At 39.6% G+C, this 16,518-nt stretch overlaps 1 pseudogene; it reads left to right on the top strand.

Annotated features, from left to right (window-relative positions):
* Nucleotides 1–2,059: 2,059 nt before the first annotated feature.
* LOC108404093 (large ribosomal subunit protein eL21-like) lies at nucleotides 2,060–6,032 on the top strand (annotated as a pseudogene).
* Nucleotides 6,033–16,518: the final 10,486 nt, after the last annotated feature.

Below are 16,518 nucleotides of genomic sequence, written 5' to 3'. Positions count from 1 at the left end.
GGCAGTGTGTTGGGGGCAGAGGGGGGCGTTGGGGGTATGGGGTGAGTGGGACTGGACACCATGTAATTATTTACAGACCAGGGCAGTACTGAGGAGATAAGTTAAATAAGTAAGGGGTGGAGGTTATAAATAGCAAGGAGGGCGGTAGCTGTCACAGCACCTGGGCCCAAGGGCAGGAGGGTGGGCATATATTGCTGCTGCTGGGGTGGGGTAGGTGTTCCCATCACCCCCACCCCTCACAGTGCCCCAAGCAAGGCACTAATGAAAGGGGTCCAGGTGTGGGGCCTGGTAACTTCCCCTGTGCCTCCCGGCCCAGGGTTCAACCCGAGACAGAGACCTGAGACCTGAGCGTCAGCCGGCCCACTCGACAGGAGGCCAGCTTTGCACTGGGAACCCCCCTCCTCACCGGTTCTGCCACTCTTAGCTGTGGGTGGATGCGAGGCTGGTGATCCATCTGTTTCAGCTTTTGGTACAACCTGTGCTTCCAACAGGGGGCGTCTCTGTCTAGAGCGGTGAGAACCTGGGTGAAGCGGGTTCTGGCGGGTGGGTGAGCGCTGGGCTCACAAGGAGGTCCTGGCTGCTCCCAGGCGAAGCCTCGCTCCTCAGCCTGAGCTCTTCTCCCTCGGGCCTCAGTGCCGCCATCTTCGGTTGTCTGTCCTCCATCCTCTGTTGTCCATCCTCTGTCCTCTGTCTGTCCTCCATCCTGCATCCTCACCGGGCAGGTACCCAAAGCCCACCCCCTCTTGCCTCTGAACAATCCCCTCCTCCAGCCGCCCCCCACCTCACCCCCACCAAAACTCCTCCAGCCACAAACCTGGCTTCTCCTCCTCTCCCCAGCCAGGGTCGCAAAAGTGGTCAGACATGCTGTCCCTGATGTCCTCCTTCCCATTGCCTTTTTAAACTCTGCCCCACCAAAACTCTCTGCCCCTGGTCTCCACAACCCCGGTGACAGGTGCAGCCAGCATTCTGGGACTGCACGTCACTCCCTCTTCCTTGCATCCTGGAAGGGGTGGGAGTGGCACCTTTGGGGTCCCTCCCACCCCTCTGGCCACCTCTCCTCAACCTCCTCTGCCACAGCCTCCGCTTCTCTGCCACCTCCCAGCGTCTCAGGGACCCAGGGCCTGGTGCCCACTGCCTTTGACCAATTCTTCCTGGCTCAGGGCTTTCAGGGCTGCTTTTACGCACCTAGAGCTTCCATCATTCCCTCTCCAGTCCAGACTCTTTTCAGAGTGCAGAGTGCCACACTCCTCGTGCACACAGACTGGGAATGAAATAGATTCCTCAGATTTAACATGAAAACACTGTTTTGCAGCATTCAGCCATAACAGCAATGGTGCTGGCTGAAATAGCATAAGGCAAGCTACACAAATTGCAAAGAAACCTCAAATACACATTGGTGAAATGTTTTAAACAAACACTTCTGTGCTCTGTTACATGTTTCGAGTATCAGACCTTTGTGATCACTGGAAAACACTTTTCCTCCACATGGCTTCATGTTAGCTTTCTTCATGGTCCTTTCTGCATAGAAGTTTAACATTGTCGTATGTGTTTAAGTGATCAATTTACTTCGTTATAACTTCTTGATGTTGTTTCCTATGAAGAGCCCTACTCATTATGAAACTATAAAAATGTACACCCACAACATCTTCTACTACCTTAAAATCTTAATCTACTGGGAATTTACCTTGGTGAGAAAGAACATGGGGATCTAACATTGTATTCTCTCCAAAGTTTTAGTCAGGTGTCCCAGAACTGGCTATTGAGTAATCCGCACTTCTCCGCACTGAGCTGAAATGTCATCTCCACCAAATTCTAAGCCCACATCTGAGTTGATTCTTGCACTTGCCTTCAACTCACTAGTAGAGGCTGGATGATTCAGTATGACCTCTCTGAGGACATTACCCTGAAGAACACAGTAGAGAAGGTAGGGAGTGGGGCGAGTGGAAAGGGAGACAGGGAGAGACACACACACAGACAGACTCTTGTAGAGGAAACCTTTTGCAGTGCCAGGGGGAAAGCTTACAGAACTCTCAGCGGGGGTGACATATTGAAGGGATCTATGGTTCGCCAAGTCTTCCAAATAATCTCAGATATGCCCAAGACAACTGGGAGGAAAACGCTCTCTGCTAACAGGTACTCTCCCATCCATGACAGAGCCGTGGTGAGGTCGGGAGTCCAAGTACCACCGCCATTTAGTGACATGCAGGACCATTTTCTCAGCTGGGTTTCCTTGGCATCTCTGTGCCTTGGCTACATGCACTAGGGGACCCCATCAGCAAGGCTGGGGAGAGGCCTGAAGACTCTTTCTGGGTCCAGAGGCCCATAGTATCAAGATCAGAGGACTGGTTTCCAGGCTCAAGGTTGCCCCAGACCATCAGAAGTGACTGACTACCCTGTGGCCACCTTTAAACATAAGTGAGAAAATGCAGCTCTGATGATAATGGGGGGCCTCATTGGAGAGATGTGGAGGAGCTCCCAGAATCGAAGCTGGGAGCTGAATATCCAAGGAATAGGAAGAACAGGAACCAGAGCACCTCTGTGGAATCTCATTGGCAGGAACTCAGACTAGCTTTAAGGAGCTGCTCTCAGGACGTCAGCTCCAACCACTTTCTCTCTCTCTATGTCTCTGCTCCAATTTCAAATTCTCTGGGAAAGACTTCCTGGAGCAATTTGGGTTAGCTTCCCAGGGGTACAGGGAGAAGATGACAGAGAGGTGGTTGAGGTCAGTGGATTACAGTTGTCTGCTATGCCGATGCTGAGGTCTCACAGTGAAACAGGAATGGGATAGAGAAGGGGCTGTGAGCCCACAGAAAATTCCTTGTAACTGCAGGAGGAGAAATGGTTAGCTGGAGAAACAGCAGTGGGCTTGGGGGCTGGAAAGCAGGAGCCTCAGAGGGCAGAGTGTTCTCTTTAAATATTTTCCGTGAGATTTCCTTTTATTGTGGTGGAATTCACATAACATAAACTAACCATTTTAAACTGCACATTTCAGCAGCATTTAGTATATTCACAATGTTGTACAACCACATATATAGTTCCAAACATTTTCATCAGTCCCAAAGGAGACCCTATCCCCATTAAGCACTCTCTATTGCCCATCCCCTACACCCCTAGAAACCACTAATCAGTGCTCTGTCCCTGTGGATTTGCCTTTTCTAGTTATTTCATGAGGGGAATCATATGAAATAGGGCCTTTTGTGCCTGGCTTCTTCAGTTAGCATATTTTCATCCATGTTTCAGTGTGTGTAAGTAGTTCACTAATTTTTGTGCCTGAATCACATTCCATTGTATGCCTATACCACATTTTGTTTACCGATTAATCAGTTGACATGAAAGCGAGTGTTTTCCCTTTGGGGCTGTCATGGATAGTGCTGCTATGAACACTCATATGCAAGTTCTCATTTGAACACCTGTTTTTAATTCTTTTTGGGTATATACCTAGGAGTGTAATTGCTGGTTCATATAACAATGTTACGTTTAACTTATTCAAGAACCAGTATTACACATAATGCCAAAACTTTGCTACCGTCTTAACCATTGGTGTCTACCTAAATGAAGTGCACAATGTTCTTTCTTTTTCAACATCATTTGGGTATTTGGGTTCCCTTGCAGTTCCCTGTGTGAATATTTGGATTAGCCTTTTCATTTATGCAAAAAAGACTGTTGAGATTTTGGTAAGGACTGGATTGAGTCAATAGACCACTCCATGAGTATTGTCATCTTAACAATATTAAGTCTTTCAATCCATGTACATATGTACATGGGAAGTCTTTCCATTTATTTAGTCTTCATTAACCTCCTCAGGCAATGTTTTATAGTTTTCATTGTACAAGTGTTACAACCCCTTAGTTAAATTTATTCATAAGTATTTTCATCTTTTTGTTGCTATTACAGATACTATTATTTACCTAATTTCATTTTTGAATTATTAATTGCTAGTGTGTAGGATTATAACTGATTTCTGTGTGTTGACCTTGTATTCTACAACTTTGCTGAATTTGATAATTAGGTGTATTCTTGGGATTTTATATGTAAGATAAAATCATCTGTGAATAGAGATAACTGTGCTTCTTACATTCCAATTTAGATGATTTTTCTTGCCTGATTGCGTTGGCTAGAAATACCAATGTAGTGTGGGATAGATATGATGGAAGTGGGCATCCTTGTCTTACTCTTGATCTTTCTAAAGGTAGGTGTTTACAACTATGAATTTCCCTCCTAGCACTGCTTTCACTATATCCCATAAGTTTTGGTATGTTGTTTTTTTATTTTCACTCATCTTGTATTTTCTAATTTCCCTTGTGATTTCTTCTTTGACTCATTTTTTTGTTGTTTTATTGAAAATGTGTTATTTATTTACACATATTTGTGAATTTTCCAGTATTCCTTGTTATTGATCTCTGATTTCACTCCATTGTGGTTATATACCACAATATGTATGATTTCAATCTTTTAAAATGTATTGAGAGAAGGAGCCAAGATGGCGGCATGAGTAAAGCAGTGTAAATCTCCTCCAAAAATCATATATATTTTTGAAAATACAACAAATACAACTATCCCTAAAAGAGAGACCAGAAGATACAGGACAACATCCAGGCTACATTTACACCTGCAAAAGCCCAGCGCCTCGTGAAGGGGGTAAGATACAAGCCATGGCCTGGTGGGAACCAAGCACCCCTCAACCCAGCTCCCAGTGGGAGGAGAGGAGTTGGAGTGGGTAGGGAGAGGGAGCCAAGGACTGCCAAATACCCAACCCTACAGTTCCCTACAGACTTTGGGGTTCCTTGGATATAAGCCCCATTGGTTTTCTATTGCAGACATTTTGGGGGTTCATTTCTCTAATGCAGCTCCCAAGGGTTGGGATGTTTGATGTGGGGCACAAACCATTCTCTGTTTTGGGAGAAAGTCCGGACTTGAGATACTTCCCTATTGTGGGTCACCATGCTTGGAGTGAGGTTTTTGGCAAGACCATGTTTCTGCCTCTCCTACATGTCTTGATGTGGTTCTTTTATCTTTTGTGGTACAGGACCAGTTTAGCTAGTTGTCTTTTTCAGAAGGAACTGTTCATAGCTTTAGATTTGTTGTATCTGTGGGGGGAAGTTAGTGCAGAGTCTTCCTATGTAACCAACTTGAGCCACCCCCAAAGAAGTCACTGTATAATGATAACAGGGTTAATACAAGAGGATATAACATTTGTAAATATCTGTGTATCTAATATAGGAGTACCTAAATATAAAGCAAATATTAACAAACCTGAAGTTAGAAATGGACAAAAATACAAAAATAGAAGAGACCATCAATACTTTCAAAAGGACATATAATTCAGAGAGAAAATCAATAAGGAAACATTGTATTTAAATTGACACATCAGATCAACTTAACAGAACTTTACAGAACATTCCATCCAGCAGCAGCATACTACACATTATTCTCAAAAACACATGGAATATTCTCCAGGATATATCACATTAGGTCGTGAAACAAGTCTCAGCAAATTCTAAAATATTGAAATCATATTGCCTTTCAGATGGAACTGCCATCTTCCAGTAATTCGCAAATATCACCAATACAAAAGGAAGAGGAGAAGCACCCACTATGTGCTCTTTAGACCTTCTAGAAAACATAAAGTTGTTCCTTTGGTCACATACATGTAAATCTACAAGAAAGGTGGTACAGTAGAGATCAAAGGAATGGACACTGTTCAGAAAGGAATGTCCCACAATAGTTACTGTGGCAAAACAAGAAGAATCTACAAAGTTACCCAGCATGATGTTGGCATTGTTATAAACAAACAAGAGCAAGATTTTTGCAGAGATAATGTGTGTAGTGGGCATTTGAAGCTCTCTAAGAGTCTGGATAGCTTCCTGAAGCTTGTAAAGGAAAATAATTACAAAAAGAAGGAAGCCAAAGAGAAAGGTACTTGGGTTCAATTGATACACCAGTCAACTCCACACAGAGAAGCACACTCTGTGAGAACAAATGGAAAGGAGCCTGCATTTCAGGAATCCATTCCCTATCAATTCATGGCTTGATAAATGTAAAGAAAATAAAGACATCTGGATTGTAAAAAAAGAAAGGAAATCATCCTGCATCTTTTCCAACCACAATGTTATGACATTAGAAAAGAATTACAAGAAGAAAACTGGAAAATTTACAAACATGTGGAGACTAAACAACATGCTACTGAACAACCAATGGGTCAATGAAGAAATCAAGAGAGAAATCAAAAGGTATCTTGAGAAAAATGAAAATGGAAGTACAACATACAAAAACTCATCAGATGCAGCAAAAGCAGTTCTAAGAGGGAAGTTCATGTTGATAAATACCTACATTGGGAAACAAGAAAGATCTCAAATAAACAACCTCACTTTATACCTCAAGGAAAAAGTAAAAGAACAAATGAAACTCAAATATAGTGGGAAGAAGGAAATAATAAAGGGCAGAGCAGAAACAAATGAAATAGAAATTGAAAAGGGAATAGAAAAGATTAATGGAACTAAGAGCTGTTATTTTGAAAAGATAGACAAAATAGACAAATGTATGGCTAGATTTACCAAGAAAAAGAAGGAAGGAATCAAATAACTAAAATTATAAATGAAAGAGGAGACATTAAGACTGATAGCACAGAAACACAAGTGATTGATTTGTGGTGGAAAAGATGTTGGAGTGGGAAGGCAAGGTGGAAACTTCCTCCCACACAGCAAGGAAACAACTATGACAAATACAACTAACCTGGAAAATGCCCTGAAGACTGCAAAACAGATCAGCTACACTTGATGAAGAAGAGAAGGCCATACTGAGAAGGGTAAAGTGCCAGAGCTGTGATTGAGCAGGACCCAATCCCTTCCCTTATTCCAGCCTACAAGCCAAATGAAGAGGAATGGAATGGGGAGGGAATAAGTGCTCAGAAAATTTGCACACCTTGCCCTGGAGATCTTCTCTGGGAACATGAGTCCACATTGCATTAGACTTTGGTCATTAACAGAGTTGGACACCAGTTAGAGTTGCAGCACTCTTGGAGGCTAAGACTCCAGCCACTTGTGGAGGACAGGCATGTGCCATTGGTCTTGCTGAGACTCAACACACAAGGGGTAGTTTGAAAGATTTACCAGCCGTTGAAAGCATGCTATGATTTGGAGGGACCTCTCTTCAGAGGAGGACAGATGGGTGACACCTCTCTAACCCAGCTGGTCAGGTGCTCATGGTAGCCAACTCCAAATGTTCCTCACTGGTGGCTCAGCCCCATGGCACATATCTCTGTGCACCTGACCCAGACAGCAAACTCTTTCTAGCAGTGTCCCTGTACTGTGTGGCCTCCCAAGCTGCAGCTTCAATTTCTGCCCAGCAGGCAGAGAAGATCCCTGCCCACAGTGATCCCAGCAGAATCACCTCACAGAACACAAAGGGCATGCAGAGATGAGCTATCAGCCTCTGCTGATGGAGATAATCCACTGCCCATAGAGAGGCAGAAAGTGGCCCCACCAAGAATTGTGGCTTGACCACAAAGGTGAACCAGGCACTAGTGAGCAAAGAGTATTGAGCTTCTGGACACCAGGTACACCTTCTTCATAAAGCCATTATTCTCTAAACCAGGAGGAATAGCATATCTACCTAATACAAAGGAAGAAACACAAAAGCCAGATAAAATGAGGAGTCAGAGGAATATGTTCCATAACATAAGACACCAGAAAGAGGGCTAAATAAAATGGAGATCACCAATCTTCTTGATAAAAATTTCAAAGTAACAGTTGTAAATACACTCACTGACCTGTGGAAAAGTATCAATGACCTCAGGGACAATTTCAACACAGAATTATAAGATTTGAAAAAGACCACTCAGAACTCAAGAATTCAGTAACTGAAATGAAAAATGCAATAGAGGGAATGAATAAGGGGTTGCTGCAAGTAGGGAAGGCAATCAATAAGATGGAAATTGGACAACAATAAAAAAAATGAAGCTGAGGAACAGAGATAAAAAAAACAATCTCTAGAATCAAGAGAATGCTAAGAGCACTGTGGAACAGCTCCAAAAGAAACAGTATTCATATAATAAGTGTAGAAGAAGGAGAAGAGAGAGACAAAGAAGTAGAAAGTGTCTTTGAAGAAATAAGTTTTGGAAAATTCCCCAATCTGGGGAAGAAAATAGACACTCAGGTCCTGGAAGGGCAGAGAGCCCCTAACTAAAGGAACCCAAGGAAGACAATACTGACATATAGTAATTAAAATGGCAAAACTTAAAGATAAAGAGGGAATCTTAAAAAAGCAAGAGAGAGGCAGACAATTATCTATAAGGGAAACTCTATAAGGTTATCAGCAGATTTCCCAGCAAAAATGTTACAAGCCAGGAAGGAGTGGCATGAAATATTTAATGTATTGAAAGGGAAGAAACCACAACCAAGAATCCTCTACACAGTGAGGTTACCATTCAGACTTGAAGGAGAGATTAAAAGTTTCCCAGACAAATGAGAGTTAAAAGAATTCATCAGTACTAAACTGGCCTTACAGAATATGTTAAAGAGACTTCTGTAGATGGAAATGTTCTTATATCTAAATATTTTTCATCAGTAAAAATAAATGTAAAGTAAAGGTAGTAGACCAACTACTTATTAAGCAAGTATGAAGTTAGAAAGAAGCAGAAGTAGCAAAATTAACTATATACAGTCTTAGTCAAGGAATACACAAAAGATGTAGATTATGACATCTAATACATAAAGTGTGGAGGAGGAAGAAGAATAAAAGAAGAGTACCTTTAGATTGTGTTCAAAATTGAGCAACCATCAACTTAATATAGAGTGTTATATTTTAAGAAACTATTTACGAACATTATGATAACTATAAATCAAAAGTCTATAGAAGATACACAAAAAATTAGAAAAGGAAAGAAATCCAAGCATAACATTAAAGGAAACCATCAAATAATGAGAGAAGAGCTTAAGAGAGATAGGAAAAAAGGAAGAGAGAAGAATTATGAAACAACTAGGAAACAATTAATAAAATGGCAATAAGGATATACCTACAAACAATTACCTTAAATATAAATAGACTAAATGCACCAATCAAAAGACATAGGGTGGCTGAATGGATAAAGAAATAAACACCATGTATATGCTGTCTACAAGGGACTCATTGCAGACCTAACAATGCACAGACTGAAACTGAAGGGATGGAAAAAGACATTTCATGCAAATAAAAGGGAGGACAAGAGCAGCAGTACTTAGATAAAATTGACTTCAAAACAAAGAAAGTAACAAAAGACAAAGAACGACATTTCATTTGGATATTATTACATAATAATAAAGGAATCAGTCCAAGAAAAAGATATAACAATTATAAATATCTACACATCCGATATAGGAACAACTAAATATATAAAACAATTACTAACAGATATAAAGGGGGAAATAGAGAGCAACAGAATCATATTAACAGATTTTAACACATCATATATGAATGGACAAGTCATTCAAACAGAAAATAAAGAGGGGAACAGAGGCATTGAGTAACATATTAGAACAGATGGACTTAACAGATATATACACAATGTCCCATCCAAAACGATCAGGATACATATTTTTCTCAACTGCTCATGGAATATTCTCCAGAATAGATCATATATTAGGACAGAAAATAAGCCTTAATAAATTCAAAAAGATTGAAATTGTATCAAACATCTTTTCAGATCACAGTGGTAAACTGAAATCAATTATATGAACAAAAAAACCCTGCAAACACATGGAGGCTAAACATCATGCTTCTAAATAATCAATGAACAAATAAAAACAAATCAAATAATGCATGGAGACAAATGAAAAAAAATACAATAGTTCAAAATATTTGGAATGCCACAAAAGTGGCTCTAAGAGCTGGTAAATAACAATACAGGCCTACTGTAAGAAATAAGAACAATCCCAAATAAGCAGTCTAAACTCACAACTAAAGAAACGAGGACAAGAGCAAATGAAACCCAAAGTTAGCCAGAGGGACTTAATAAGGATCAGAGCAGAAATAAATAAAATAAGGAAAAATGCAAAAATAGAAAAAAAATCATTAAAACCAAAAGCTGGCTCTTCAAGAAGATAAACAGAAAATATAACCCTCTTGCAAGAATTATCAAGAATAAAAGAGAGTACACAAATAAACAAAATAAATGAAAAAGAGGTTACAAGTGAAATACAAAGAATTACAGAATTCTATGGAAAATTATATGCCAATAAATTGGACAACCTTGAAGAAATGGACAAATTCCTAGGAAATTACACCTTTCTCAGAGTGACCCAGGAAGAAACAGAAAATCTGACCAGACCAATTACCAGTAATGAAATTGAATTGGTATAAAAATAAACTCTACCCAAAAGAAACTCCAGAACCAGATGGCTTCACAGCTGAATTCTACCAAACATTTAAAGAAGAGCTCATACCCATCCTTTTTAAAGTGTCCAACAAATAGAAAAGGGACTATTTCCAGATTTATTCTATGATGCCAACATCACTGTAATATCGAAACCAAAGACACCACAAAAAAGGAAATAAGAGACCAGTAACTGTGATGAAGACAGATGCAAATATCCTCAACAAAATATTAGCAATATATATTAAAAATACTTCAAAAGGATCATCGATCATGGCTAAGGAGCATTTATTCTACAAATGCAAGGATGATGCAGTATTTGTAAATCAGTGTGAGGCACCACATTAACAAAAGGAAGGATAAAAGCCCTATGATCATCTCAATAGATACTGAAAAAGCATCTGACAAAATTCAACATCCATTCGTGATAAAAATTCTCAACAAAATGTGTATAGAGGGAATATACCTCAACATAATAAAGGCCATACAAGCCAAACCCACAGCTAACATCATACTCAATGGTGAAAAGCTGAAAGTGTTTCCTCTAAGATCAGGAATAAGACAAGGATGTCCACTCTTACCACTTTTATTCATCACAGTATTCGAAGTCATGGCAATCAGAAAAGATAAAGAGATAAAAGGCATTCAAATGGGCAAGGAAGAAGTTAAACTGTCACTATTTGCAGATGACATGATACTATATATAGTAAATCCTAACAACTCCACCTAAAAACTATTAGAACTAATAAACTGGATTCAGCAAAGTTGCAGGATACAAATCAATGTACAGAGATTTGTTGCTTTTCTATGTAATAACAATGAAGTAACAGAAAGAGAAATCAGGAAAACAATTCCATTTACAATTGCATCAAAAAGAATAAATGCCTAATTAAGGAGGTGAAATATTTGTACTGTGAAAACTATAAGACACTGATGAAAGAAACTGAAGAAGACACAAATAAATGGAAATCTATCTATCCCATGCTCATGAATAGGAAGAATATTGTCAAAACGGCCACCCTGCCCAAAGCAGTCTACAGATTCAATGCAATACCTATCAAAATACTAATGGTGTTCTTCAATGAACTAGAGCAAATAATACTAAAATTTGTATGGAACCACAAAATACCCTGAAGAACCAAAGCAATCTTGAGAAAGAAGACCAAAGCTGGGGGTATTATGCTCCCTGATTTCAAGCTATACTACAAAGCTGCAGTAATGAAAACAGTATGGTACTAGCACAAAAACAGACCCATAGATCAATGGAACAGAATGGAAAGCCCAGAAATAAACACAGGCATATATGGTCAATTAATATTGGCAATGGAAAGAAGAGTTACATAATGGGGAAAAGACAATCTCTTCAATAAATGGTGTTGGGAAAACTGGGCAGCTATATGCAAGAGAGTAAAACTGGATTAGTCCCTAAATCCATTCACAAAAGTAAACTCAAAATGGATAAAAGACCTAAATATAAGACATGAAATGATAAACTCATAGAAGAAAACAAAGGCAAAAATGCCTTGAACATAAGCATGAGGAATTTTTTTTCTGGACACATCTCCCCAGGGAAAGGAAACAAAAGCAAAAGTGGGACTACATTAAACTAAAAAGCTTTTGTACTGGAAACAGCACCATCAACAAAACAAACTGGTAGCTTACAGTATAGAATAATATATTCACAAATTATATATCTGATAAGGGGTCCACATCCAAAATATATAAAGAACTCATACAACCCAACACCAAAAAAACAAAACCTGATTTTAAGAAGCACAGAGGGCTTCAACATTTTTCCAAAGAAGAAATACAGATGGCCAACAGGAAGATGAATAGCTTCCCTACCTCACTAATCATAAGAGAAATGCAAATCAAACCCACAATGAGATATCATGTCACACCATTCAGAATGGCCACTATCCAAAGACAAGAAATAAGTGTTGGTGAGGATGTGGAGAAAAGAGGACCCTTGCATGCTGTTGGTGGGAATGTAAATTGGTGCAGCGACTATGGAAAGCAGTATGGAGATTCCTGAAAAAAACTAAAAGTTGAAAAACCATATTATACACTATGTCTACTTCTAGAAATTCACCCAAAGGAAACAAAAACTCTGATTCCAAAAGATATATGCACCCCTATGTTTATTTCTGCATTATTTACAATAGCCAATATATGGAAGTAACCAAAGTGTCCATCAATAGATGAATGGATAAAGATGTAGTACATATACAAAATGGAACATTATTCAGCCATATAAAGAAAGAAATCCTGCTATTTGCAACAACATGGATGGACCTAGAAGGTATTATACTTAGTGAAATAAACCAGGTGGACAAAGACAAATCTCATAGGATTCCATTTATATGTGAATTCTAAAAACAAAATGAAACAAAATGAGTAAAACAGCAGTAATCTCATAGACACTGAGAGGTGACTGGTATTTCCTGTGATGGAAGGGTTGTGGTGGATGGGTGGGTGGGGTTAAAAGAGGCACAAAGTCTCAATTACAATATAAGTTAGCCATGGGGATGGACGTGCAGCATGCAGAATGTACTCAATGGCTCTGTAACATCTTTCTATGTGGAGAGATAGGAAAGACACCAGTTGGGGTTAGGGTTTTATAATGTGTGTAACTGTTGAATCACTGTGTTGTATACTCAACATGAATATAATATTGCATATCCACTATTCATCAATAAAAAACAATTATTTCAATAAAATATGAGACTACTATAAATAATTATATACCAACAACTTGGACAACCCAGAAGTGGATAAAATTCCTAGCGATATACAACCAACCAAGACTGAATCAATAAGAAATGTAAAATGTGAACAGAAAAATTACTTGTGAGAAGATTGACTTAGTAACAAAAAATCCCCCAATAAATAAAAGTCTATGACCAGACAGCTTCTCTGGTAAATGCTACCAAAATTTAAAAGAAGATTTAACACCTATCCTTCTCAAAAATTGAAAAGTCAAAGATGAGTGAATACTTTCACACTCACTTCATGAGGCCATTATTATTCGGATACCAAAACTGGACAAAGACACTACAAGAAGAGAAAATTATGGGCCAATATCATCAATGAACTTAGATGAAAACATCCTCAAAAAATATCAGCTAATCAAATTTAACAATACATTAAAAGGATCATATACTAATCAAGTGGGATTTATTCCAGGGATGCCAAGATGTTCCAGCATCTGTACATAAATCAACATGATATACCACATTGATAAAATGAAGAGTAAAAATCATATGATAATCCTAGTAGATGCAAAAAAAGCATTTGACAAAATTCATCATCCACTCATGATAAAAACACAACGAAGTGGGTATAGATGGAACATTCTTCATTATAATGAAAGATATATATGAGAAGTCCACCACTAATATACTCAATGGTGAAAAGCTGACAGATTTTCCTCCAAGATCAGAAACAAGGCAATGATGACTAGATTCAGAACTTTTATTTAACATAGTAGTAGAAGTTCTAGCCAGGGTAATTAGGCAAGAAATAAAGAAAGGCATCCAAATCAGAAAGAAAGAGGTCAAAATTTTCTGTATGCAGATTACAGGATATTATATATAGAAAACCTAAAAACCAAAAAACTAATAAATGAAGTCATTAAAATTGCAGAATACAAAATTGATATAGAAAATCAGTTTAATTCCTATACCTTAACAGTAAGCTATCAGGAAGAGAATTTAACAAAATAATCCCATTTACAATTATATTATACAGAATAAAATAAAAGGAATAAATTTATTCAATGATGTGAGAATTCTGTACATTGAAATCTATAATACTTTGATGAAATAAATCGAAGATGACACAAATAGAAAGATACTCCATTATTATGGATCAGAAGAATTAGTATTGATAAATATGCATGCTACACAAAGCAATCTACAGATTCAATGCAATTCTTACTAAAATTCCAAAGACATTTTCCAGAGAAATAGAAAAAGTAATCCTAAAATACATATGGAATCACGAATGACCCAAATAGCCAAAGATATCCTGATAAGGAAGAACAAATCTTGAGTCACCACACATTCTGATTTCAAACTATATTATAAAGTATCATAATCAATATAGTATGGTACTCACATAAAAACAGTCACATACATAGATCAGTGGACAGAGTAAGAGCACAGAAAAAAGTCCATTCATATAGAATCATCAAAACTTGACAAAGGAGCCAAGAATCCTTATTGGGGAAAAAAATAATCTCTTTAATAAATGGTGTTGGGAAAACTGGACACAAGAAAAACAATGGAATTGGACCCCTATCTTACACTATACACAAATAACAATTCAAAACATTAAACACTTGTGTGTAAGACCATAAAACAGCTAAAAGAATTCACAATAAGAATGGTCCATCACTTTGGTCTCAGCAGTGACTTTTTAGATTTATCAAATAAAGTAAAGACATCAAAAGCAAAAATAAACCAAAAGGGTATCAATTAAAGATGGAGGCATGAGAGGTGAGACAGAACTCCTCCCAAAATCACATATAATATGAAAATATAGTTAATACAACTAATCCTAAAAGAGCAACAGGAAAGAAGGCTACACCAGACTGCATAAACCTGGAGAACAGAGCAGATTTCATGAAACAGGGTAATGTATCAAAGCCTTAATCCAGTGGGAGTCAAGCCCTTCCCCCACCCCAGCTCACCAACAGGAGGAAGAGAAATGGAGCGGGGAGGAGGTGGAAGCTTAGGACTGCTGAACACCCAGCCCTAGAGATCTGCTTTGGAACACAAACCTACATTTCATGGTGCTTTGGTAATTAATGGGGTTTGAAAGCTAAGACAGGTGGAATACTTGAGAGACAGAGATTCCAGCCTTTGGGGAGGGCAGGGATCCACACCTGGCCACTCTGGGACAAAGGAAATGTGAGTGGTCTGAGAGACTTCCTAGCAGTGAGAGGGCTGCTGAGGGGAGGGGTTTGCATGGAGCTTGCTACACAGGAGAAGGGATAGGGGGAAAAGGTTGTCTGGGTGTGCTCTGCCAAGCAGGTTGGGAACTTTCAGGAACTTCAGGTGCTACATCCCCCAGGCTGGCTACTCAGCTCTGAGGCCACCGATTGTGATACACAACCTGCTGCAACTTCCTCTGAGCCCACTGACATTGGCTTGTAAACCAGCAGTCACTGCACTGGTGTCAGGACAGCCAGAGGGAGGCCCTGCCTATGACAGCTACAGAAGCAAAGTACAGAGGCTTACACTTCTGTGCTCAGCCCACTGGTTCTGACACTGGAGACAGGACTGCAGCTGGGAAGCAGGAAACAGTTCTTTCCTCCCCCAAGGGACCAGCACCAATGCCCTGTGACCCCCAATCACAGCCCAGGGGCTGAGCAGCTCCAGAGACTAGAGCTTCTGGGCACTAGAGGGCACCACATAGAAATATGCAATGTCAAAGGAACCTGGTTCAGCCAAAATCTCACAAACCCCAGAAAAAGGGCCAAATGAAACAGAACTCACCAATCTTCCTGAAAGAGAGTTCAAAATAAAAATCATAAACATGCACATGGAGGTACAGAAAAATATTCAAGAATTCAGTGATGAATTTAGGACAGAGATTCAATCATTAAGAAATTCCATATCTGAAATACAAAATACAATGGAGGGAATTAAAAGCAGATTAGATAAAAGCAGTAGTAGAAGAGATGGTAAATGGAATAGAAAATAGAGAAGAGGCTGAGGCACAGAGAGAAAAAAGAATCTTTAAGAATGAAAGGAGGGAGGGAGCCAAGATGGCGGCGTGAGTAGAGCAGTGGAAATCTCCTCCCAAAAACACATAGAGCTATGAAAATATAATAAAGAAAAATCTTCCTAAAATAGAGACCACAGGACACAGGACAACATCCAGACCACATCCACACCTGCAAGAACCCAGCGCCTTGTGAAGGGGGTAAGATACAAGCCCCAGCCCGGCAGGACCCGAGCGCCCCTCCCCCCGGCTCCCGGCGGGTGGAGAGAAACCGGAGCGGTTTTTTTTTTGGCGAGCGCTTTTTGGAAGCCTTAGAGGGACGGGCCCCCGTTGCTGGGGAGGCAGGGTGGCGGGACCGGTGAGGAGGTGCCTGGGAACGGCGCCGGAGGACAAAGAATATCCCGCGTTTCTCCCTGCGAGACCTGGGGGCGGGTGCCTGA

Source organism: Manis javanica, chromosome X (genome assembly GCF_040802235.1).
Source record: "Manis javanica isolate MJ-LG chromosome X, MJ_LKY, whole genome shotgun sequence".
In the NCBI taxonomy this organism is placed as follows: Eukaryota; Metazoa; Chordata; class Mammalia; order Pholidota; family Manidae; genus Manis; species Manis javanica.
The sequence above is the reverse complement of the archived record's forward strand: the minus strand, read 5'-3'. Positions and strand labels throughout refer to the sequence as shown.